General features: G+C 40.1%; 1 pseudogene; it reads right to left on the bottom strand.

The window, feature by feature from the left end:
* Positions 1 to 18,247: 18,247 nt before the first annotated feature.
* Positions 18,248 to 20,813, bottom strand: LOC121819508 (uncharacterized; annotated as a pseudogene).
* Positions 20,814 to 26,834: the final 6,021 nt, after the last annotated feature.

Raw genomic sequence — 26,834 nt, 5'->3', positions numbered from 1 at the left:
TACATGAAAAAAATGTGAAGTTCGGGTGATTATCCCTGAGGGAGTCACCAAATAGAATTGTGAGTTGTGGCATCTCCAGCCAGATGATTGCATCCTGAGGGACACAATGATTTGGGCCCACTTATGGGGAAGTTGTAGGGATGTGGGAAACTTAAATGCTTTTTTCCTTTCTGTATAAAAGTGGCTTAAGCTATACATTTGCCTTGGCAGACAAACTTTGTGATGTTGATTTTAGATTTATTTCAGGGGAAATAATAAAAATCAATGCATTCACCAGTGGGTGAAAGAATTCTTCCAGATTATTTAAAACTATGAGAAGATTTTAATGGCTAGAAAGACCTTACAGCCTTTAAAACTCATTTCCAGCATAGTCACAGTGATCTTTGCTACTTGTTATTTTTTGTAAACAGGAATTGTAGCTAACTTTTGTATATTTTCAAGCTTACTAAAAGATATTATGGAGTTTGATTAAGGAGACATATATTTAATAGAAATTGCTAGTCAGATATTCCTTTTAATGGATGTATTTGGGCTTGCTTGCTTGCTTTCCAGTAACTTATCTGTAACATACACATAAATGGACAAGTCAAGAAGTAGAATATCACCAACACCTAGAAGGACTTATAATACTTCCTTCCAGTCAATTACACCACCTCCTCCCCCATTCCTATCTAGATTCCTTGTACTAAAGATGTTTTGTCCATTTTAAATATTATATAAGTGGAGTCCTAAGGGCTGTATTTTTTATATTTGGAATCTTTTGTGCTACAGTTTGTGGGTGAGATTCATCTGTGTTGTTGCACTTAAGACTAGTTTGTTGTTGTTGTTCAGTCACTAAGTTGTCTCTGACTCTTTGCAACCCCATGTACTATAGCCCACCAGGCTTTTCTGTCCATGAGATTTCCCAGTCAAGAATATTGGAGTGGGTTGCCATGCCCTACTCCTGGGGATCTTCCTGATTCAGGTAATGAACCTGTGCCTCCTGCATTAGCAGACAGATTCTTTAGCAGTGAGCCACCTGGGAAGCAGATACTAGTTAGTTTAACTTTATTAGTGGGTATTGTTCCATTGAATGGATATGCCACAGTTGTTTTCTACTATTGATGGATTTGGGGTTATTTTCTGCCAAGGTTAATACAAACAGTGCTGCTATAAATTTCTTAAACACAACTTCGGGTAATCAAATATACATTTTTTTTGCGTCTCCATTAAATTGAAAATCTGGGTAACGGGGATTATGTATATTTAGCTTTAGAGACTGTCAAACAATCTTTCAACATGAATGTACTGATAAAACTTACACTCCTAATGTGGGAGAGTTCCAGTTTCTCTATATTCTTGCCAACACTTGGTATCTTGGCCCTTTTAGCATTTCTGATTGCTGTGCAATATAATTCTAGGAGTTTTGAGTTTTTTGTTTGTTTGTTTATGTTATAAGCCCTTTTCATTGAGTTTTCTGCAGCATTTATATTGGTTGGTGAAAAAAGTTGGAATTGTCCATTTGGAGGATAATTTCATTTGAACCGATCAGTCAGGATCCATCATATGGAACATCTCCATTTCCATGAAACTGAAGTGATTGCTGGTGATGAGGAACAGCTGTTTCCCATAGGCCACCAGGTGACTTAGGACAGCAAATGTTTACTTCACTCTCATGGTGTACTTCTCTGTAACCCTACTCAATCCACTGATATATGAGGGCATGTCTTGTGTGGCATCTGGAATGACCTCCATCATATCCATTTATTGGTGCATGTGGTCAAACTCCAGATCATGAGCCAGGAAGTGGTCTGCCATGCAGAATAGTGACATCTCTGGCAGTAGAAGACATCCATGAAATGCATGATGGAGGGACTTTTGCTGTAGAAACTGCCCATCTGCTATAGGGGTATTATATGCTGGGTATCCCATTATAAGTGAATCACTTCTTCATCCTGCACAGTTGGGGGCACTCTGGGCAGGCGCCAGGTGTATGTAATGGAAGATATAAGTATTCATCTGAATGCTCTTCTGAATGTCATAGTGGAGGCCCCAAAGGCAAACTTGAAGTTATAGCCATACTTCTGGACCACCTCTGAGCATTTGTACTTCTCAATCAGGATGTCATGTGTGGCACTACAGATTTCTAGGTGCAGTGCATCTGTGTATGGGGATGGCATCTGGCCATCAGTTCAGTTCAGTTCAGTTCAGTTCAGCCGCTCAGTCGTGTCCGACTCTTTGCGACCCCATGAACCACAGCACACCAGGCCTCCCTGTTCATCACCAACTCCCGGAGTTCACTCAGACTCACCTCCATTGAGTCAGTGATGCCATCCAGCCATCTCTTCCTCTGTCGTCCCCTTCTCCTCCTGCCCCTACTCCCTCCCAGCATCAAAGTCTTTTCCAATGAGTCAACTCTTCGCATGAGGTGGCCAAAGTACTGGAGTTTCAGCTACAGCATCATTCCCTCCAAGGAAATCCCAGGGCTGATCTCCTTCAGAATGGACTGGTTGGATCTCCTTGCAGTCCAAGGGACTCTTAAGAGTCTTCTCCAACACCACAGTTCAAAAGCATCAATTCTTTGGCACTCGGCCTTCTTCACAGTCCAACTCTCACATCCATACATAACCACTGGAAAAACCATAGCCTTGACTAGACGGACCTTAGTCGGCAAAGTAATGTCTCTGCTTTTGAATATACTATCTATGTTGGTCATAATTTTTCTTCCAAGGAGTAAGCGTCTTTTAATTTAATGGCTGCAATCACCATCTCCAGTGATTTTGGAGCCCAAAAATATAAAGTCTGAATCCACCACGGGTGGAGTGGATTCATGTCAATGTATGGCAAAACCAATACAGTATTGTAAAGTAAAATAAGTAAAAATAAAAATTAAAAAATAAATAAATAAATAAAGTCTGATACTGCTTCCACTGTTTCCCATCTATTTCCCATGAAGTGATGGGACCAGATGCCATGATCTTAGTTTTCTGAATGTTGAGCTTTAAGCCAACTTTTTCACTCTTCACTTTCACTTTCATCAAGAGGCTTTTTAGCTCCTCTTCACTTTCTGCCATAAGGGTGGTGTCATCTGCATATCTGAGGTTATTGATATTTCTCCCGGCAATCTTGATTCCAGCTTGTGTTTCTTCCAGTCCAGCATCTCATGACGTACTCTGCGTATAAGTTAAATAAGCAGGGTGATCATATACAGCCTTGATGTACTCCTTCTCCTATTTGGAACCAGTCTGTTGTTCCATGTCCAGTTCTAACTGTTGTTTCCTGACCTGCATACTGATTTCTCAAGAGACAGGTCAGGTGGTCTGGTATTCCCATCTCTCAGAATTTTCCACAGTTTATTGTGATCCACACAGTCAAAGGCTTTGGCATGGTCAATAAAGCAGAAATAGATGTTTTTCTGGAACTCTCTTGCTTTTTTGATGATGCAGTGAATGTAGGCAATTTGATCTCTGGTTCCTCTGCCTTTTCTAAAACGAGCTTGAACTTCAGGGAGTTCACGGTTCACGTATTGCTGAAGCCTGGCTTGGAGAATTTTGAGCATTACTTTACTAGCATGTGAGACGAGTGCAATTGTGTGGTAGTTTGAGCATTCTTTGGCATTACCTTTCTTTAGGATTGAAATGAAAACTGACCTTTTCCAGGCCTGTGGCCACTGCTGAGTTTTCCACATTTGCTGGTATATTGAGTGCAGCACTTTCACAGCATCATCTTTCAGGATTTGAAACAGCTCAACTGGAATTCCATCACCTCCACTAGCTTTGTTCATAGTGATGCTCTCTAAGGTCCACTTGACTTCACATTCCCGGATGTCTGGCTCTAGATTAGAGATCACACCATCATGATTATCCAGGTTGTAAAGATCTTTTTTGTACAGTTCTTCTGTGTATTCTTGCCATCTCTTCTTAATATCTTCTGCTTCTGTTAGGCCATGCCATTTCTGTCCTTTATTGAGTTCATCTTTGCATGAAATGTTCCCTTGGTATCTCTAATTTTCTTGAAGAGATCTCTAGTCTTTCCTATTCTGTTGTTTTCCTCTATTTCTTTGCAGTGATCGCTAAAGAAAGCTTTCTTATCTCTTCTTGCTATTCTTTGGAACTGTGCATTAAGATGCTTAGATCTTTCCTTTTCTCCTTTGCTTTTTGCTTCTCTTCTTTTCACAGCTATTTGTAAGGCCTCCCCAGAAAGCATCTGGTCATAGAGGACACTATAGACCTCAGTGTCACTCATGTTGGTCTTGTTACTGTCATAGATGGCTGCCAGGTTCAGGGGACTGTGGACCTTGCTGGGCAAGGTGAGTTCAGGAGTTTCTGCCTCCATCTCTGTGTCCTGGTAAGAGCCTGTAGGTGTGTACTGAGCTTGTCTCCTTGGGTAGGAGCAAAGCATGCACTACCCTGATTCCAAAGCCAAGAAAAGTGCCTCACTCTTTGCCATTAAGAATCTCCAGTCTGCTATCGTGCTACTCTAGTATTGCCCAGTAGTACACCAGAAAACCCTGGATGCTGCCAGTGACTCCTGTTAGCAATACTGTCACCAGTTCTGATGGCACCAAGTCACCCGTTACCATACCTGCTGCTAAGTCACTTCAGTCGTGTTCAACTCTGTGCAACCCCATAGATGGCAGCCCACCAGGCTCCTCCATCCCTGGGATTCTCCAAGCAAGAACACTGGAGTGGGTTGCCATTTCCTTCTCCAATGCATGAAAGTGAAAAGTGAAAGTGAAGTTGCTCAGTCATGTCTGACTCTTTGCGACCCCATGGACTGCAGCCTACCAGGCTCCTCCGCCCATGGGATTTTCCAGGCAAGAGTACTGGAGTGGGTTGCCATTGCCTTCTCCATTACCATACCTGGTGACTCCCAAAAGGGAGAGGATTTTTTTTTCTTCAGGAAGACGTTGGATGACAAAATAGTTATTTTATTATTTTTATTTCAATTATTTTCTTTTTAATTTAAAAAATTGAGATAAACTTGATGTGCTAAATTATGAAATGACCATTAAAATAGGTATAGCTTGCAATTAACTCCTTTCACCTATTTTGTACTCCCCAACTCTTCACCTCTGGTAACCACTAGTCTGTTGTCTGTATCAGTGAGTGTTTTATTTGTTTGTTGTTGTTTTAGATTCCACATAAGGGTATAATTACATGGTATTTGTCTTTCTCCATATGACTTATTTCACTTAAATTACTATCTTTAAGGTTCATCTATGATGTCACAAACAGCAAGATTTCATTTTTTATAGCAGAATAGTATTCCATTGTGTATGTCTATCTCTATATATGTATGTATATATATATGTATATGTATGTATGTGTGTGTATGTATATATATATATATATGTCAGAGAAGGCAATGGCACCCCACTCCAGTACTCTTGACTGGAAAATCCCATGGACAGAAGAGCCTGGTAGGCTGCCGTCTATGGGGTCGCACAGAGTCGGACATGACTGAAGCGACTTAGCAGCATATATATATATATATATATATATAATGTCATATCTTCTTTATCCATTCAACCATCAACGTATTTAAGCTATTTCCATATATTGAATATTGTAAATAATGCTATAATGAACACAGGGGTGCATTTTTTTTAATTTATTTTTTTTTAATTTTAAAATCTTTAATTCTTACATGCGTTCCCAAACATGAACCCCCCTCCCACCTCCCTCCCCACAACATCTCTCTGGGTCATCCCCATGCACCAGCCCCAAGCATGCTGCACCCTGCGTCAGACATAGACTGGCGATTCAATTCTTACATGATAGTATACATGTTAGAATTCCCATTCTCCCAAATCATCCCACCCTCTCCCTCTCCCTCGGAGTTCAAAAGTCCGTTATACACATCTGTGTCTTTTTTCCTGTCTTGCATACAGGGTCATCATTGCCATCTTCCTAAATTCCATATATATGTGTTAGTCTGAATGGGAGAAAATAATAGCAAATGAAGCAACTGACAAACAACTAATCTCAAAAATATACAAGCAACTTATGCAGCTCAACTCCAGAAAAATAAACGACCCAATCAAAAAATGGGCCAAAGAACTAAATAGACATTTCTCCAAAGAAGACATACGGATGGCTAACAAACACATGAAAAGATGCTCAACATCACTCATTATTAGAGAAATGCAAATCAAAACCACAGGGGTGCATTTATCTTTCAGAATTACTGTTTTTGTATTCTTCAGATTAATAGCCAGAAGTGGAATAGCTTGGTCATATGGGTATTTTGTTCTTAATTTTTTTTTAAGACTCTTCATACTGTTTTCTATTGTGGCTATCAATGGAAATGTAAATTCCTATCAACAATGCAGATCTTCTACATTCTCATCAGCATATGTTACTTCTTGTTCTTTTGGAACCATTCTAAAAAATGTAGGGTGACACCTAATTGTGGTTTTGATTTACATTTCCTTGATTAGCAGTACTGAATACCTTTTATCAACCTGTTGGCCTATGTTTTCTTTGGCAAAATGTCTGTTTATATCCTCTGTCCATTTAAAATCAGATTGTTGCTTTTTGATATTGAATTGTATTAATTTTTAATTATTTTGTACATTAGACGCATGACTTGCAAGTATCTTGTCCCATTTAGTAGGCTGTGTTTTCATTTTGATGACGATTGCCTTTGCTGTAAAGAGGCTTTTTATTTGATGTAGTCCAACTTGTTTCTTTTTTATTTTGTTTCCCTAGCTTTTGGAATCAGATCCACAAAAGCCTTCTAATAACAACGTCATTGAGGTTCCAAATATGTTTTTTTTTAGGACTTATGGTTTCAGGTCTTACATTCAAGTCTTTAATCGAGTTTAAGTTAATTTTTGTGTATGGCATAAGATAGTGGGCAAATTGTATTCTTTTGCTTGTGGCTGTCCAGTTTTCTCAGAACCATTGGTTGAAAAGACTGTTGTCCACTGTGTATTCTTGGTTTTTCATCATAAATTTAATATCCGTATATCTGTGGGTTTATTTCTGGTTTCTTCATTTTGTTCCATTCATCTATGTGTCTTTTTTCATGCCAGTATCACACTGTTTCAATTTTTTTTTTGCTTTACCTTTTATTGCAAATAAAGCATAATCCTTGTACAAAGTTTAGAAACTAAACCAAAATATTAATGTCAATGAAGATCTTTATTTTCTTAATCTTGTTTACTTAAATTTTTATGATACTTCCTTAAATAGAACCATACTGTTAATATTGTTCTATATTTTTTCCATTAACATAGTGTCATACTTTTAAATAATATAGGTTTATAGTATAGTTTGATATCAGAGAGCATGGTATTGCTAGCTTTGTTGTTCTTCCTCAAGATTACTTAGGTTATTTGCTTTTTTGCTGTTTTTTCTTTTGTTTTTTTCTAGCTCAATACAAATTTTAGCATTACATGCTTGAGTTCTGTGAAATATGTTTTCGGCACTTTCATAGGGGGTCACATTTAATCTGTAGGTTGCCTTTGGGTAGTATGGACAGTTTAACAATATTAATCCTTGTATTTCATAATATGAAATGTATTTCCATTTATTTGTGTCATCTTCAGTTTTTTTCATAGTGTCTTATGGTTGCAGTGTACTGGTCTTTTACCTCCTTGGTTAAATTTATTTCTAGATATTTTGTTCTTTTTGATGCATTTGGAAATGGGATTGTCTTCTCAATTTCTCTTTCTGTATCTTTACATGTAAAAGAGTGACATTTTACTTCTTCATTTCCAGTCTGACTGCCTTTTATTTCATTTTTCTAACCCAATTATTGTTCCTAGGACTTCCAATACTACGTTGAACAATAATGAAGACAGTGGACATCTTTAGAGGAAATGCTTGCAATTTTTTTTAATGTTGTGTACTATGTTAGCTGTGGTTTTTTTCTTATATGACCTTTACTATGATGAGTTATGTTCTCTCTGTAACCACTTTATTGAAAGAATTTATTATAAATAAGTGTTGAACTTCATCAGATGTTTTTTCTGTACCTGTTGAGATGGACAAATAATTTTTATCCTCCATTTTAAAGTGGTATTTCATATTAATTTGTGGTTGTTGAACCATTCTTGCATCTCTGGAATAAATCCCGCTTGATCACGGTATCTGATCCATTTAATGTACTGTTGAATTCTGTTTGCTATTTTTGTTGTTGTTAAAGATTTTTACATCTGTGATTAACAGAGATATTGGCTTGTAATTTTTTTCTTGTAGTATCTTTGTCTGGTTTTTGCAACAGGGTTATACTGGCCTTATAAAATGAGTTTGAATGTCTTCCTTTTTCTTCTATTATTTGGAAGAGTTTGAGAAGGGTTGGTGTTCTCTTTTAAATGTTTGAAGAATTGATCTGTGACTCATTGGTTCCTGGACTCATTTGTTGGAAGAGAAAAACAGTTATTTTAAATTTTTGTTATTTTTCTCCTCCAGTAAATTTTCTCTAAATCACTGAGACACAAGTCACTGGAGATCAGTTGAACAAATATATTGTCTCTATGCTTTTAGCAAAGGAAACTATCTTTTTTGAAGCTTTCATATCAATTGTGTTTTTCTCTTTCCATGAATTATCATCTGTACCACTAAGCTTTGTAGAGTGCTCATAAATAAGCTCCTGAAAGAGGCCTATAAACATGTCTAGACATATGGAATCTTAGTGGCCAAATAGCTTATGATAAAAGGAGAGTGGCACATTCTCACTGTCCCCACCTTAAGTACACACATACAAGTGTAATATATTTGTGCATAAAACATTGTTTTGACTGTGTAAAGAATAGAAGAGGGAAAAAAAAACCTATTTGAGGCTATATGAAATTGCATCCCCAAATTCCTACCAGGTTTTGTAAAGCCAGATTATCAGTTTTCTCATATTAAAAGCTGCTCTGTCTCTCACAAAGTTTTTTTAAAGTTCAGATGAAATAATAACCATAAACTTCCTTGCTTACCACAGAGAGGAAATATAAAATAAAGAAAACTCAGCAGTAAAATCATGTCTCTGCAGTTCATGCTGACAGCAAGAACTAAGTTATGCAAATCATTGTTCACTTAAAATGACTTTAAAGTTCTATGTAGCACATATTATATCATAACAAAAGGCTGGAGCCTGAGCATTAAGTCTTTAACACAATAGAGTTAGGAACAAAAATCTGTGTTGCGTCAGTATTTCCATTTATGAGTGACATTAATTAATTCATGCATTCAACAAGATAGATTGTGAGCACAATATGTAAAGGCATTATTTTAGACACTTGGTAATTAACCTCTTTGAACTGCAGATTCTTTCTCTTTATAGTGAGAGAAAGAGAATTGGTCTGGTCCAGAAGTATGATATCTATTAAGTTCTAAATTCTTTGACAAAAAATAGGCAACTGGAAGAACATACACTTAAAAGAAGCCAACTCTAGAGGGAACACATATTTAGAAGGCACTAAACAGAAGCATGTGATATGAATGGCATTCCAAAGATAATAACTTTTACTGAGAACTATATTTTAGACATTTACATGATTTCTTACAAAATATGGAAATTTATGCATCCCACACATCTACAATTCCTGATTTTCTTCATATATAATTAGAGACAATAATACAACATTTGATGGTCTAAATTTCCTGGAGGATCATGAAAAAGATTCTTTGTTTTCCATAGATACTCAATCTGTAAACCACTTACCACACCACTAGGGTAAAGCACATGGACTATTCAACTTGGCAGCTATTTTATTATCTTGATTTTTTTTAAGCTGTTTGTAAATCCATACGACATTATATGGATTTATTCTTTCAGGTTGTGTCCTCATTTTGGTTAAATTCTATCAGCCCCTCCTGCCGGTAGTGGTTATCTTTCAAGACTTAATACAATTGTGCTTTGGCTTCACAAGACATATGTCTTTCACAACTACCATGTAAATGACTAAAGAAATCCTATTCTGAGTTACCAGAGGGTTATTATGTACCACGTGGACTATTTCAGAAGATGGCTGATATCAATCTTGATTTCCACAGAGGAAATATGTAGGTTGTATATTAGTGCTTTGCATCCCTTTTCTACCTTGGGTCTTAACCAGAGCCATGTGTTTAGTGGGATATGTAAAAGGAAACAGGCTCACACTATTTCATGTCTAAAGGGGATAGAACCTAGCTTAAAACAGATTTGTTAAGACAGGAACATCCGCTAATTACCAATTAAAGTAATCAGGACAGAAGAGGTGATTGAATGGGGAATTCAGAGGGTCTTCCAAAGCTAAGTAGCATTTTGGGGATAAGAATACTTTGCATTTGCTTGGGAATATATTGTATTCAAGATATTTTGTAAATTCCATCTCAGGTAATTTTTAATATTCAATTTTGTAGACAGAATATATTTAATAATAAAAATAATAAAACAAGAACAGAAAAAGCATTTTCTAGGTACCACTCTATTTCATGTGTAGTATGAATAGTAATTTATTTAACCCTCTCTATTATTCTGTGACTTACGTTTTATTTATATGTCTAGTTTATACCTAAATAAAAAGAAGCAAAAAGATTAAATAACTTGGCCAAGAGAACAAGTTTAGGAAATGGTGGGGCCAGGCTATCTGCTGATGTCACATCAATGGCCATTCAACTAGGCTAGTATCTTTTTACAAACAGATATGTTTCTTTGAATGAGCCTAAGATTAAAAGAAAGACAATTCAGAGATCTTAGGCTATCGATTAAAGAGAAACTAAATGAACAGTGTATTGGTCTGGTGGGTTTTTATCCCCAATCATCACTTTAATCACACATTAAAATGTCCATGAGTGTTTTGAGTTTTTGATAGTCATTGAAAGCACCTAATAGAGATTAAAGCCCGAGCCCTTCTACAGTGTAGTATACTAGAAAGTATGGTCTTCCCTGGTGATTCAGTGGTAAAGAACCTGCCTGCCAATTCAGAAGAGGTGGGATCGATCCCAGCATTGGGAAGGTCCCCTGGAGAAGGAAGTGCAACCCACTCCAGTATTCTTGCCTGGAAAATCCCATGGACAGAGGAGCCTGGTGGGCTACAGTCCATGGGGTTGCAAAGAGTCAGACACAACTTACCAACTAAACAACTAATCTAGTAAGTAGCTGAGTGGACATGGACCACATTTCCTTTATATCTATCTCTGGCCATTGGACTGGTTCTCAAATAAAATGTGATTTAAAAGAAGTTAGGTTTTCTCTTGCTCTTCTCTCATTTGCCTATCTAAACATGATGACCAGGGCAATTGTGTCAAGCTTTAGAGGATGGAGTAGGAGTCCAGCAATCTGGATTATCCATTATGAATTTTCATGCATGTATGTTTTAGGATTTTAACTTTGGACACTGTTTGTTTAAATTTACCTATATGAATGTCTTTGGGGAGTTATAATTTCAAAAGCAAAAAAAAAATAAACACACAGATCCAAATTACAAAAATTATATAATTTATATGCATTTTTCTGTGCCAGTGTTGTGGGAAAGAGTTGGTAGTTTCTTACTATTCTGAGTTTTTGAGATTTTCCTCATTTTCCCACCAGCCTTAAGTACACTTAAAAAAACATTGAGAGGAAGAGAGATCCATGGATCCTCCTCTTTACTTCTAAAAAAAGAAAATGAGAAAAATAAATTCAAATTAGCAGATACATATAAAAAAGAACATGCAAATAAATGACAAAATAAGTATAAAATAAATGTAGAAAAATTCAAAGAATAAATCCCAATATTTCAGTAATTGCAAGAAATTTAAATCTATAGAAAGGACTTTTATATCTAGCAATATGGAATACTGGATATCCAGGAAAAATTTTCCCAATAAAGTATTCAAGAACTGTGGAGTATTCGTGACAAATAGCTCAATCTTTTTAAATTTTCACATCAAAACAGATTATTTAGCAAAACACACACACACATACACACACACACAACTCACAGTATTTACAGCAAAACTAAGGGGGAAGTTATCGCTATGGATGCAAAATTACAAGTAGATAGAATTTTTGAAAGAAGATCAATAACCTGCATGGCACCCTTATCTGTGAGGGGAAAAAAAAAAAAAAAAAGCTACAAGGTTCCTGACCTGAAAGTAATGGATATCCTCAGAGCCAATTTGAAAACAATAGCTGAAATGGAGAGAAAATTTGCTTTGTTGTTGGGTACAATGACTGCCCAGTAACCACTAAAGAACTAGGGGTCTCTGTGCTTAGGCACTCAGTCATGTCCTATGCTTTGCGACCTTATGGACTGTAGCCCACCAGGCTCTTATCCATGGGGAGCCTCCAGGCAAGAATACTGGAGTGGGTTGCCATGCCCTCCTCCAGGGGTGTCCCACACCAGGTCTCCCGCATTGCAGACAGATGTTTTACCTTCTGAGCCACCAGGGAAGTCCAAGAATGCTGGAGTGGGTAGCCTATCCATTCTCCAGGGGATCTTCCCTATCCAGGAATCGAACCAGGGTCTCCTGCATTGCAGACAGACATTAAAAACTCCCCAAACTGTCTGGGGATCCCTGCCAGGACAAAGCTACACATGGAGGAGAAATTGCTGAGTGCAATGAAAATTAAGCAACATAAGGACAGAGACAGAAAAAGGAAAATGACTGGATGAAGTGAGGTTGATTAAAAAGACCAAGAAAAGTTCAGAAAGCATGGTTGTATTTTTCTAACACTCTTAGATAATAACAAAAAACGGAGCACTGTAAACTTAAGTCTCTGAACCTTGCCTTTTTATAATATCAGAAAAATTTTCCATAAAAATAACCAAGAGATCATTGCCAAGGTCAAATTCCACACATTTATTATAAGATAAAAAGGTAATAACGTGAAGAAAAACATCCCTAGAGAAAATGAATATTTTTAAGATGAATTATAAACCATCCTGTGGTCATATATGGATGTGAGAGTTGGACTGTGAAGAAGGCTGAGCACTGAAGAATTGATGCGTTTGAACTGTGGTGTTGGAGAAGACTCTTGAGAGTCCCTTGGACGGCAAGGAGATCCAACCAGTCCATTCGGAAGGAGATCAGCCCTGGGTGTTCTTTGGAAGGAATGATGCTGAAGCTGAAACTCCAATACTTTGGCCACCTCATGTGAAGAGTTGACTCATTGGAAAAGACTTTGATGCTGGGAGGGATTAGGGGCAGGAGGAGAAGGGGGCGACAGAGGATGAGATGGCTGGATGGCATCACTGACTCGATGGAGGTGAGTCTGAGTAAACTCCAGGAGTTGGTGATGGACAGGGAGGCCTGGCATGCTGTGATTCATGGGGTCGCAAAGAGTCGGACATGACTGAGTGACTGAACTGAACTGAACTGAACACTTTCAACAGCAGTGCTTTTTGTCAAAAAAAAAAAAAAAAAGTAGTACTGCATATTTAGTATATTCAAGAAAATGAAATGAATGTGAGTCAGCATAAAATCTGGCAGAACTGATTTCCATTATAAAGGCATAATCAGTGTTTTCTCAACATGGAAGAATTCAGTGAATTTTGCTCCCTTGAGGCTTCTAAATGGAAGAAAATAATAGCAAATGAAGCAACTGACAAACAACTAATCTCAAAAATATACAAGCAACTTATGCAGCTCAATTCCAGAAAAATAAACGACCCAATCAAAAAATGGGCCAAGAACTAAATAGACATTTCTCCAAAGAAGACATACGGATGGCTAACAAACACATGAAAAGATGCTCAATATCACTCATTATCAGAGAAATGCAAATCAAAACCACAATGAGGTACCACTTCACACCAGTCAGAATGGCTGCGATCCAAAAATCTGCAAGCAATAAATGCTGGAGAGGGTGTGGAGAAAAGGGAACCCTCCTACACTGTTGGTGGGAATGCAAACTAGTACAGCCACTATGGAGAACAGTGTGGAGATTCCTTAAAAAATTGCAAATGGAACTACCTTATGACCCAGCAATCCCACTTCTGGGCATACACACCGAGGAAACCAGAATTGAAAGAGACACATGTACCCCAATGTTCATCGCAACACTGTTTATAATAGCCAGGACATGGAAACAACCTGGATGTCCATCAGCAGATGAATGGATAAGCAAGCTGTGGTACATATACACGATGGAGTATTACTCAGCCATTAAAAAGAATTCATTTGAATCAGTTCTGATGAGATGGATGAAACTGGAGCCGATCATACAGAGTGAAGTAAGCCAGAAAGAAAAACACCAATACAGTATACTAACACATATATATGGAATTTAGAAAGATGGCAATGACGACCCTGTACGCAAGACAGGAAAAGAGACACAGCTGTGTATAATGGACTTTTGGACTCAGAGGGAGAGGGAGAGGGTGGGATGATTTGGGAGAATGGCATTCTAACATGTATACTATCATGTAAGAATTGAATCGCCAGTCTATGTCTGACGCAGGATACAGCATGCTTGGGGCTGGTGCACGGTGATGACCCAGAGAGATGTTATGGGGAGGGAAGTGGGAGGGGGTTCATGTTTGGGAACACATGTAAGAATTAAAGATTTTTAAATTAAAAAAATAAAAAACTAAAAAAAAAAATAACATTAAAAAAAATAAAGTTCTTGTCTACTAATCCCCCCCCCCCAAAAAAAGAAAGAAATCTACTAGAGAATGATCTCAGACAACCAAAATAGCTCTAAAGGCAAGGACATAAGGAGGATGGTGAACATTAAACAGAGTTACTTATAGACTTAAAATTGAATTAAAGATGAAATAGAACAGTATGTAATGACTGTATGCTTAGATATTATATTTATTTATACTAGATATAAAACAACTATTAAAACTAGGGGATATTGGGAAAACACATGTAAATAAGCTGTTCTCAGGAATTATACACATCATAGAAGTGTTAATATCATTTTCTGGCAGTGTGTGTATAAAGAGGGAGAACTTTAAATAATACTTATGAACTATACAAATTTTGCTATGCCATGTGCCCTAGGCAACTTGAATTCTCAGTGTAAAAGAAAGCAGTTATGAATGTAATATGGAACATAATATGTACAAAGTTTTGTGGTCCTAAATTTGAATAGAAGTATCAATAAGACCTCACAAAGCACAGTATCTCTTAAAAGTGCCTATGGCCATTTATCATCTATCTAATCTCTCATCAGCATATATGCTTTGCTCAGTCCACTGAGGAGGCCTAAAAAGAATGGCCAGCCTAGTACCAGTAAGAGTCCTTATACACAGATTGCAGTCTTAATTACTTTTTCTCTTAGAATAATGGCCAGTTCCAATTCTGGAGAGAAAATTTCCAAGGAAATCTTGGAACAGTGTCACACAGGATAATGACAAAGACTTCATGCTTGTGTGTGCTTAGTCACTCGGTCATGTTGATTCTTTGTGACCCCCAAAATGTGACCCCTGGGGTCACCCTGCCAGGCTCCGCTATCTATGGGATTTTCCAGGCAAGATTATTGGCGTGGGTTTCCATTTTCTTCTCTGGAGGATCATCCCAACCCAGGGATAGAACCCAGGTCTCCTGCATTGCAGGCAGATTCTTTGACATCTGGATAACATCAAAAGAAACGTGTACATGCTTCAGTCATGTCCGACTTTTTGTGACCCCATGTACTGTAGCTCACCAGCCTCCACTGTCCATGAGATTCTCCAGGTAAGAATACTGGAGTGGGTTTTCATATCCAACTCCAGGAGATCTTCCTAACCCGAAGGTCGAACCTATTTCTTTTACATTTCCTGCATTGGTAGGTGGGTACTTTAACACTAGTGCCAATTAAAATTTTTTTAAAATGCTCTTGCTAAAGATGGGACAATTTGAGCTTTGAAAATGATCATTACAACTGATGGTAACCAGTCATAAATGCTGAGATACATATATACTGGGATTCTCCTTAAGTAAATACAATTAAAATATTCTTGATTTTTTTTTCTAGAAAATGTTATCAATGATATCATGAAATTTGGATCTTAGCATTTTGTTTGTTGAAAATTTTAATACAGAGGAAATATATATTTTGTATTTTTTTCAGCTTGGGAATAAAACAGATATCGTATAGGAGAAGATACTAGGGTGACCCAGAATTGCTGCCAGTTTCCTCCAAATGATGACATTTTGAGTGGTTCATCAGATTCCTTTTAAATGTCATTTTTAGGAGATGTCCCCACTACTCTGTAAGAAGAAATGACCCTTCTCCTTCTAATCTGATAACACTACCTGTATTTCTCATGATGATTTAATATTATAGTTATTTATGACCATCAGTTCAGTCAGTTCAGTCACTCAGTCATGTCCAATTCTTTGTGACCCCACGGACTGCAGCACGCCAGACTTCCCTGTCCATCACCAATTCCCAGAGCTTGCTCAAACTCACATCCATTGAGTCAATGATGCCATCCAGCTATCTCATCCTCTGTCATCCCCTTCTCCTCCTGTCTTCAATCTTTCCCATATCAGAGTCTTCTCAAATGGATCAGTTCTTCACATCAGGCGGCCAAAGTATTGGAGTTTCAGCTTCAACATCAGTCCTTCTAATGAATATTCAGGACTGATTTCCTTTAGGATGTACTGGCTGGATCTCCATGCAGTCCCAGGGATTGTCAAAAGTCTTCTCCAACACCACAGTTCAAAAGAATCACTGCTTCAGTGATCAGCTTTCTTTATAGTCCAACTCTGACATCCATACATGACTACTCAAAAAACCATAGCTTTGACTAGATGGACCTTTGTCAGCAAAGTTTGGCTCTGCTTTTTATTTGCTGTCTAGGTTGGTCACAGCTTTTCTTCCAAGAGGCAGGCCTCTTTTAATTTCAGGGCTTCAGTCACAGTCTGCAGTCATTTTGGAGTCCCCAAAAATAAAGTCTGTCACTGATTCCATTGTTTCCCCATTTATTTGCCATGAAGTGATGGGACCGGATGCCATAATCTTAGTTTTCTGAATGTTGAGTTTTAAGCCAACATTTTCAACCTGCTTTTTCGCTTTCATCAAGACACTCTTTAGTTCTTCGCTTTCTGCCATAATGTGGTATCATCGGCATATCTGAGGTTATTATTTCTCCCAGCAATCTTGATTCCAGCTTGTGCTTTATCCAGCCAAACATTTCACATGGTGTGCTCTGCATATAAGTTAAATAAGCAGGGTGACAATATAGAGCCTTGACATACTCCTTTCCCAATTTGGAACCGGTCTGTTGTTCCATGTCTGGTTCTAACTGTTGTTTCTTGACCTGCATACAGATTTTTCAACAGTCAGGTCAGGTGGTCTGGTATTCCCATCTCTTGAAGAATTTTCCAAAGTTTGTTGTGATCCACACAGTCAAAGGCTTTGGCCTAGTCAACAAAGGAGAAGTAGATGGTTTTATAGAACTCTCTTGTTTGTTTGTTTGTTTGTATTTTCCTGTGATTCAGTGGATGTTGGCATTTTGATCTCTGATTCCTCTGCCTTTTTTAAATCCAGCTTGAACATCTGGAATTTGATGTTCATGTACTGTTGAAGCCTGGCTGGGAGAATTTTGAGCATTACTTTATTAGTGTGTGAGATGAGTGCAATTGTGTGGTAGTTTGAGAATTCTTTGGCATTGCCTTTCTTTGGGATTGGAATGAAAACTGACCTTTTTTCAGTCCTTGGCCACTGCTGAGTTTTCCAAATTTGCTGGCATATTGAGTGCAGCACTTTCAAGCATCTTCTTTTAGGATTTGAAATAGCTCCACTGGAATTCCATCACCTCCACTAGCTTTGTTCATAGTGATGCTTTCTAAGGCCCACTTGACTTCACATTCCAGGATGTCTGGCTCTAGGTGAGTGATCACACCACTATGGTTATCTGGGTCATGAAGACCTTTTTTGTACAGTTCTTCTGTGTATTCTTGACACCTCTTCTCAATTTCTTCTGCTTCTGTTAGGTCCATACCATTTCTGTCCTTTATTGTGCCCATCTTTGCATGAAATGTTCCCTTGGTATCTTTAATTTTTTTGACAAGATCTCTAGTCTTTCCCATTCTATTGTTTCCTCTATTTCTTTGCTCTGATCCCTGAGGAGCCTCCCTGAGGAAGGCTTTCTTATTGTTGTAGCCACGCGTTCTGGGAAACAAACTCACTCAGAAGGACAATGCAGATAGTGGAGTGCAGTTTATTACACTGGAGGGCCCAAGGCAGAGTCTCCTCTTAACCAAGGACCCTGGCCAGCATTTGTGAAAATCTTTTGTACCCCATGTGTACGTGTCTGAACCCACCACTCCAAATTCCTTGAGACTTACATAAACCAAGAAAAATACAATCCCAATAACCCCATGATTCATGTGCTATGTGCTCATGTGCTGAAACAGTTAAACAACTAGCCAATACTCAATAAACCTGAGGTTACACTCCAATAGATACAGAAAAATTTATGGCCTGTCTGGAGGAAGGGGTGATTAGTGTATGTTTTCTCTTAGGCGATGAGTAACCTAGATACAATCTTCAAGGTTCCCTGGTCTGGAGGGGGTCTTATTCTTCTGTTGTTGTTTTCATAGGCACTAAACACAGAGTTCAGAGTCCATTGGAAAGGTGGCTGAGCATGATCAGCATGAACAGGCCTAAGATGGAGTCCAGGCCCTATGAATTCCTTCTTCATTCCCCACTCTTGATGCTCTTAACTCATATTATGAGCATCATTCATAGGGATATATTGCACCCAGGCTTTCTGACCGTCAATTTGGGGAAATGACATCAACCTTCAGGTTACAAAGTTCATAATACATTGTAAAATTCAGGGTCCACAAAGCAGAACTATCAAAGCAACTATAACAGTGGTAAATGTATTTTTCCACCAATCGCCTTTCACCCAAGATAGGACCGAAGTCCAGAAAGGAATGTTTTCATTTGACATTGCTTTTACCTGGTTTTTCATGTCTCTAAAGCAGTCGATACATTGCCAGATAAGTCAGGAATGTATACACAACATTCAACCTTAATTATGGCACGGGCCCCTCCTTGAGCAGCTGTGAGTATGTCCAAAGCCATACTATTATGAATCACCGCTTTCCTCATTTGGATTTGCTCTTCATTTAAGGCTTGGATGGCTTTTGTTCTATCTAGGAGGGCCTGTTTTTTGAAATTAGTCAAGGCCTCTACTTTAATCATGATATCTATTGTCCCTATAAAAGATACAAATAAGGCAGCAATATACTCATATCATTGAAACGTGGATCTTGTCCACCTTGCATGTAAACAAGGTAGATTTACCAGGGCTACCGGGGTAGATTACAAGTAGGTTAGGCTTTTGTTACACTGGCATTTATATAAAATGTAACCCCATGACCCCAGTCTATTGACTGTAGGTCTTACACCAAGAGAGCAAGGAGAGGTTATGATTGACAAGAGAGAGTCTCTTTTTGTCATCACAGAAAAGAGCAGAGTGGTTTAAAATCTCCTTGGCAGAATGGTGACACCCACCAAGGAAGTCCATCCATCACTGAGAGAGGCACAGCCCTACATACCCAGCAGTCGGAAGAATTGTGGAAGTCTGCGTAGGAATGTGCCCATGAGATGAAAACATTGACCTGAGTTGAAACGGAAGTTAAATTCAAAATCACGTTGATGAGGCCAAGCAGCAGGAGTTGATTGTGTGGCTTCATCCCGAAGGGGCTCCTCCAGGATCCTTTTTTCCTTCTTCTTAAGGATGGTCTTAGTCTCTCGAGGGTGAGCGGGGTCCCTCTGTGCAGTCCACTCAGCATTTTCTGGGTCTGTGTTGTATGTTCTCTTCACCCTCGTAAGATGGATCCAAGGGACAATACCTACAACTTTAACTGCAGTAGGGGTAGTTAGAATAACATAAGGGCCCTTTCACCAAGGGGCTAGGAAATCATGTTTCCAATCTTTGACCCATATTTGGTCACTAACCATAAACTCATGAATCTGTTCCCCAAGGGGGAATGGCACCCTTTTCTTGTACAAACTTAGTTACCCGATTTATTACCTTACCCAGTTCCATCTGCTGTGATATCCTATTCCCCCTTACCTGAGGCAAATTTGTTGACACCTGTTTTATTATGGGAGGGGGCCTCCCATTCACAATTTCATATGGAGAATAGCCCTGGGACTGTGGGGTCATCCTGAGTCTGAGCAGAGCCGTCGGAAGCAAGTCCACCCAGGAGCAGTCAGTCTCTATGACCCACTTGGAGAGTCTCTTTAATGTCCAGTTGGTTCATTCCACCATCTCAGAACTCTGGGCCTATATGCAGTGCGCAGTTTCCATTTGATGTTTAGAGTTTTGCTTACTTGTTGTACTAAATCAGCTACAAAAACTGGGTCATTGTCTGAATCAATGCTGGTAGGAAGGCCAAATCTGGGAACTATTTCCCTAAGCAGGCACCGGGCTACTTCTGATGCTCTTTTAGTCCAGGCAGGAAAAGCTTCTACCCATCCTGAGAACGTACATACCATGACCAGCAGGTAACAGTAATGTCGGTGAGGTTTCATTTCAGTGAAGTCCACTCCCAGGTGTTCAAAGGGCAGCGTGCCTTTCTGCTAAATACCCGGAGGTTTTTGTCTGAATACCTGAGAGGCACCATTAACCTGTGAGCAGGCAGCATGGCCTAGGTGGGTCGCTCGGTGTGTTTGGCTTAGCAGAGTGTGTGCCAGCTCCTCCGGTACCAATAATTTGCCACTTGGCAATTCCCGCCATCCCTTTTCAGTCCTAATGGTCCCTTCTGCTTTGGCTAACCTGACAGCTGTTGTCCTTGTTTTATCAGGCTAGTGTCATCAGTATGTAGGACCCAACTAGGGTCTGGAACCTTGTGTCCTCCTTTAAAACAAACCCCAGATACCTTACCTCCTCCCTGCAGATCTGTGCCTTCTTCTTCAACACCCGGTAACCTGCTTCCATCAGCAGCTGGAGCAGTGCTTTTATCCCTTTCCAGCATTTTCCCTTGGTCTCGGCAGCCAGCAGCAGGTCATCCACATATTGTAGGAGCCAACATCTATACTCTTCTGGATGGAATGAGTTCAGGTCAGAAGCCAAGGCTTTCTCAAAGATGGCTGGGGAGTTCTTAAACCCTTGTGGGGGAGTCCAGATGAGCTATTACTTGGTGCCCCCAACTGGATCTTCCCATTCAAAGGCAAAGATCGGCTGTGACACTGGGGCGAGGTGTACACAGAAGAAGGCATCCTTGAGACCTAGCGAGTATAAACTTTAGTCCTCAGCGGGAGGAGGCTAAGTAAGGTATAAGGATTTGGAACAGTGGGGTGTAAAGTCACAGTAGCCTGGTTGACTAGCCTGAGATCCTGTACAGGCCTATAGTCTTGTCTTTCCTTTTTGACTGGCAGGATCAGCGTATTCCAAGCTGACTGGCACTCTACTAGAATGCCCGTTTGTTTCACTCTATTGATGTGGGGCAGTATGCTGGGCCAGGCCTCTATCGGTAGCAGGTATTGGTGCTTTCTAACCAGGATGGTGCCTGGTTTGAGTTCTATTATCACTGGGGCTTAATGTCCAGCCAGCCTGGTGGGAAGGGGGGGTTTGTCTTTCACCCAGATCTCAGGGAATAATTGAGTTAGCTCTCTCTCATGCTCTTCCAGCCCACCCGGTTCTGCCTTCGGAGGCTCATGCAACCTCCACTCATCTTGGGGTGGTATTGAGAGAGAGAGCAAATAAGTCATAGTGTCCATCCGGAAGGTGGGCCTCTCCTCAGGGGGAAAGTCACTTGTGCTCCTAGTTTGGAGAGCAAGTCTCTTCCCAACAGGGGTACTGGGCACTCAGGAATGTAGAGGCATTCATGAATCACTTGGTGCCCCCCCCCACATCTGACATTTTCTGGGCTGGCAAAACAATTTAATCATGTCTTCTCCTGATACCCCAGTTACAGCGATAGTCTTTTCGGACAGTGGTGCCACAGGTTTTGTTACTACCAACAATTCTGCTCCTGTATCTACCATGAAGTCAGAGTTTTGGTCCCCCACTTTTAAGGTTACCATGGGCTCTCAGGGACCTGATATCTCTGAGCCCCGGCAGCCCTATTTAATTTCCAAGTCAGCAAGCCCCACAACTGCGGGAGCTTCCTCTTCCTTCCTTGCCTTAGGGCATTCATTCTTCCAGTGGCCAAAAGCTCAGCACTAGGCACACTGGTTTGGCTATAACTGCCCAGGGCCTCTGTTGGGATGGGTTGAAGGACTGTCCTGTCGCTGGGGCAGAGGAGGTTTTCCGGAGGGCCTGAGATAGACTTCCCAAAGCAGCAGCTCACATTGCAAATCTCTTGTCTGTTCTCTTTCGTTCCCTCTGGCTCTCTGGCAGAGCGCAGTCTCTGCTTAATTCCAACAGCTCCCTCCCCTTCTTGTCAGTACTCACTGGGAGAGATGGGTATAGCTTGGGCGGTTAGGCTGGAGCCGGATCCTGGAAGTGCTGGCCAGAGGTTTCTGTCACTGGGATCAGAGCCTGCCGAGGTGGCGGCTTTATGACCTCGGGAAGAGCTGGCAGAGGAGCAGTGGTTGCTGCAGGACTTCACCTGGCCCTGGATTGGGCATTAAGGCGGCCTCCAGTCCTGGTGGAGCAATGAGGCAGGAGCATCATTATCCAGTATGGAGGAGGGGTCAGGTCGACCCATCCAAATCCTGTAGAATTTCCTTTTTTATAATCAGTCAATTTTTGTGCCATTAATATCTTCCCCTTTCCTTTCTGGATACAGAACCTTGTCCAAGTAGGAGCTGCTGCTAAGTCACTTCAGTTGTGTCCGACTCTGTGCGACCCCATCGATGGCAGCCCACCAGGCTCCCCCGTCCCTGGCATCCTCCAGGCAAGAACACTGGAGTGGGTTGCCATTTCCTTCTCCAATGCATGAAAGTGAAAAGTGAAAGTGAAGTTGCTCAGTCGTGTCCGACTCTTAGCAACCCCATGGACTGCAGCCCACCGGGCTCCTCCATCCATGGGATTTTCCAGGCAAGAGTACTGGAGTGGGGTGCCATTGCCTTCTCTGTCCAAGTAGGAGGGTCTTGAGCTGACCCTAGCCGTGAGTCAATATATGGATATTGATCCAGGTGTCCCGGCTCTCCTACTCTATAGACTGCTTCCACTATTCTTAAGTTCATGGTGTTCTCTGGTGGCCATCCTACTCCCACAGGGGGCCATTCAACCTCACAGAGTATGTGGAGGTGGTTAGGCTTCATCTTCACCTGATAGTCTCCTCCTAATCCCTTCTTAAAATTTTTAATCATGCACTCCAATACAGTTGCCTTGGATTCACTTCCTCCCATCTTGCTTACCTTCTCTGACCTTCGACTTTTCTTTTTTGTTCTGTCTACGAAGTTCTCAGTACCTTATGTACTTCTGATATTTCCACTCAATGACACTTACATTGCCATTCTGCCTCCTTCCTAACTGGGGTGAGAAGAGCCTTACCTGCCAGATCTCAGAGGGAGAAGGGGGATCAATGTGCCTTCACCTGCCGGTCAGCAGAGCTGAACCAGAAACCAGGTGGTCCAAGACTGTTTCTCCCTTAAAGTCCGTTCTGCCTTGGTGGGCTTGATCAGGTGCAGATGAAAACACAGATGGGTTAAATATACCATGTCCCTGGCTATCTCTGGGAAAGCCAATTCATATTCACTTATGTAGCCCCTTCCTTCTAGCCTAACAGTTCCAAGGGGGTCAAGAATTTCACAGCAGATGGGACACCTCCTGAGGAAGGGCAGAATACGAGCATACAAGGACCAGTTTCCTATCCTAAAAATACCCTGGCTATCACTGGTAATAATTTTCCCTGAGACAGTGTGGACACACCTCCTAAATGACCTTCACAAATTTCCTTCCTAAACTGTAGCACGCTCATCGACCTGTGTACCAAGCAATCGCTGCTGCCTGCTTATTCCAGGCCCCTTTGGGTCCGTGCCCCTTCTAGTCCCTCCCAGGGGGATGATCAGGCCCCGTCTTCCACCCTGCCAGGTGGGTTCCTCCTCACCTGAGCGCTCAGTTCCCTTGCTGCCTCACTACCTGCCAAAGCGAAGAAACCAGGCTTTGAAAGGCTGAATTCTTCCAGAGGGGTGAGGTGTCTTCCCCGCTCGAGGAGATTCAAGCCGCAAAGCCTCAGGGTGGCCTCAAATGAGACCTGTCTCCTCAAAGTGAGGAGTTTCCCAGCCAATGCACCAAATGTAGCCACGCGTTCCGGGAAACAAACTCACTCGGAAGGACAATGCAGATAGTGGAGTGCAGTTTATTACACTGGAGAACCCAAGGCAGAGTCTCCTTTTAGCCAAGGACCCCGGCCAGCATTTGTGAAAATCTTTTATACCCCATGTGTACGTGTCTGAACCCACCACTCCAAATTCCTTGAGACTTACATAAACCAAGAAAAATACAATCCCAATAACCCCATCATTCACGTGCTATGTGCTCATGTGCTGAAACAGTCAAACAATTAGCCAATACTCAATAAACCTGAGGTTACACTCCAATAGATACAGAAAAATTTATGGCCTGTCTGGAGGAAGGGGTGATTAGTGTATGTTTTCTCTTAGGCGATGAGTAACCTAGATACAATCTTCAAGGTTCCCTGGTCTGGAGGGGGTCTTATCCTTCTGTTGTTGTTTTCATAGGCACTAAACACAGAGTTCAGAGTCCATTGGAAAGGTGGCTGAGCATGATCAGCATGAACAGGCCTAAGATGGAGTCCAGGCCCTATGAATTCCTTCTTCAGTATCTCTCCTTGCTATTCTTTGGAACTCTGCTTTCAGATGGGTATAACTTTCTTTTTCCCCTTTGCCTTTAGCTTCTCTTCTTTTCTCAGTTATTTTTAAGGCCTCCTCAGACAACCATTTTACCTTTCTGTATTTCTATTTCTTGACAATGGTCTTGATCACTGCCTCCTGTACAACGTCATGAACCTCCATCCATAGTTCTTCAGGCACTGTATCAGATCTAATCCGTTGAATCTATTTGTCACTTCCACTGTATAATGGTAAGGAATTTGATTTAGGTCGTACCTGAATGGCCTCGTGGTTTTCTCTACTTTTTTTAATTGAAGTCTGTATTTTGCTATAAGGAGTTAATTATCTGAGCCACTGTCAGCTTCCAGTCTCCCTGAGAGCTCAGTTCTTAAAGAATCTGCCTGCAATTCAGGAGACTCCATTTCGATTCCTAGGTCAGGAAGATCTCCTGGAGAAAGGATATGCTACCCACTCCAGTATTCTTGTGCTTCCCTTGTGGCACAACTGGTAAGGATCTGCCTACAATGTGGGAAACCTGGGTTCTATCCATGGGTTGGGAAGATCTTCTGGAAATGGGAAAATCTACTCCAGTATTTTGGCCTGGAGAATTCCATGGACTATAAAGTCCATGGGGTCACAAAGTAAGCGACTTTCATTTTCACTTCAGCTCCCAGTTTTGTTTTTGCTGACTGTATAGAGCTTCTCCATCTTTGACTGCAAAGCATATAATCAATCTAATTTCAGTTTTTTCCATCCGGTGATGTCCATGTGTAGTCTTTTCATGTGTTCTTGAAAGAGGGTGTTTACTATGACCATTAATTAGTTCTCTTCCCAAAACCCTGTTAGCCTTTGCCCTGCTAATATGTTTATGAACATACTTTATATATATATAGGAAATAATTTGTGAAAAAGATTCATGTCTCATTTATCTATGTATCCTTTGTCCACTGTCCTGTAAATAACAAAGAAGAAAAAAAAAGTCTTTTTTTTTTAAGAAATCTAGATATTAGCTCTTTCAGTAATAATTTAAATACTTTGAGATCTGATCAGTTTAATTTCCTGTGTGCCTAAGTAGTACATGTGGGTAGCCTGATTTAACTACTTTGTAATATGTCACTTGTGTTGAACTAAAGACAAGACATAATTACATCATTTTGTAAATTAAGTAAAATGACATTAGAAGAATAAAATGACAAAAACAAAGTTACTTCAAGAAATTAACCATGAAAAATTTACTAAGCATGATATGGTCTGAGTCAGTTATGGATGTAAATCTAAAAAGCTGAACACAAAAGAAAAGGACAAAAAAAGTACCAACCATCGCAAAGCAGGGAGTTTTAAATGTTTAAAGACTATTTAAATGAAGAAAAGGATAAACTTAAGAGAGCTTTTTGGCCCCAGGACGAAGCTTGGAGCTTGCTGTGTCTGCCTTGTGCCCTACAGGAAGAAAAGCTTTTTTTCTGCCTGGATCACTTGCATAAGTAAGCCATAGCTGAAGGAGAAAGGGTCTGTAGAAAAGAGCAGGGTTGGAGGGCTGACCTTGGGTTACATTAATAGTCAGAAATTAGAGAGACACAGAGACTGAAATGGAGCGACATGAGAAGTCTGGGAAGCTCTGAGAGGGAATCTTGCCCAAGAGGGAGAGGGCTGCTTTAAGAAAGAAAAGCTTTTCAGATGCTCCAGAATGCTCAAGGGTGTCTAAGACTGGTAAACAACCATCAGTTTTGGTAAGGAAGAATGTGTTGGTGATCTTGTAGAAAATAAATTTTGGTGAAATTGTAGTACATGCCTCTGTGCATGCTCAGTCAGCAGAGGCCAAACTGGAGATAGTTCAGAAGAAACTGAGGGAAAAAATTGAAAACATGTACCTCTAGCACTTGCTGGAGAAGAATGTGAGGACAACGGAGGTATTTTTGTTTTTGTTTTTTAAGACAGGAGGGAGAGAGGAAGAGGAAAAGTTTCAATAAGAAAGAGATATTTCATTTTGTAAAGAGATTTTTGTATTTTTTTTAATGTAAACAATTACCCTGAAGATGATATGGAGAAATCTTGGTTTGAGATTATTAAGTTACTGACTCAGAGTATGATAATTAGAGGTAAAGTAATATATAAATTAATTATCTTAATAACTTGACATCTTGCTGCTCTGGTTAAAAAAAAACTTCCTATCAAAATTTTAACTTTTAATAAGATGAGTGCCCATTAATGGAAAAGTCACACTTGCACATTATGTGATTTTTTCTTTAAAGTAC

This window comes from Ovis aries, chromosome 4 (assembly GCF_016772045.2).
Source record: "Ovis aries strain OAR_USU_Benz2616 breed Rambouillet chromosome 4, ARS-UI_Ramb_v3.0, whole genome shotgun sequence".
Classification (NCBI taxonomy): Eukaryota; Metazoa; Chordata; class Mammalia; order Artiodactyla; family Bovidae; genus Ovis; species Ovis aries.
The sequence above is the reverse complement of the archived record's forward strand: the minus strand, read 5'-3'. Positions and strand labels throughout refer to the sequence as shown.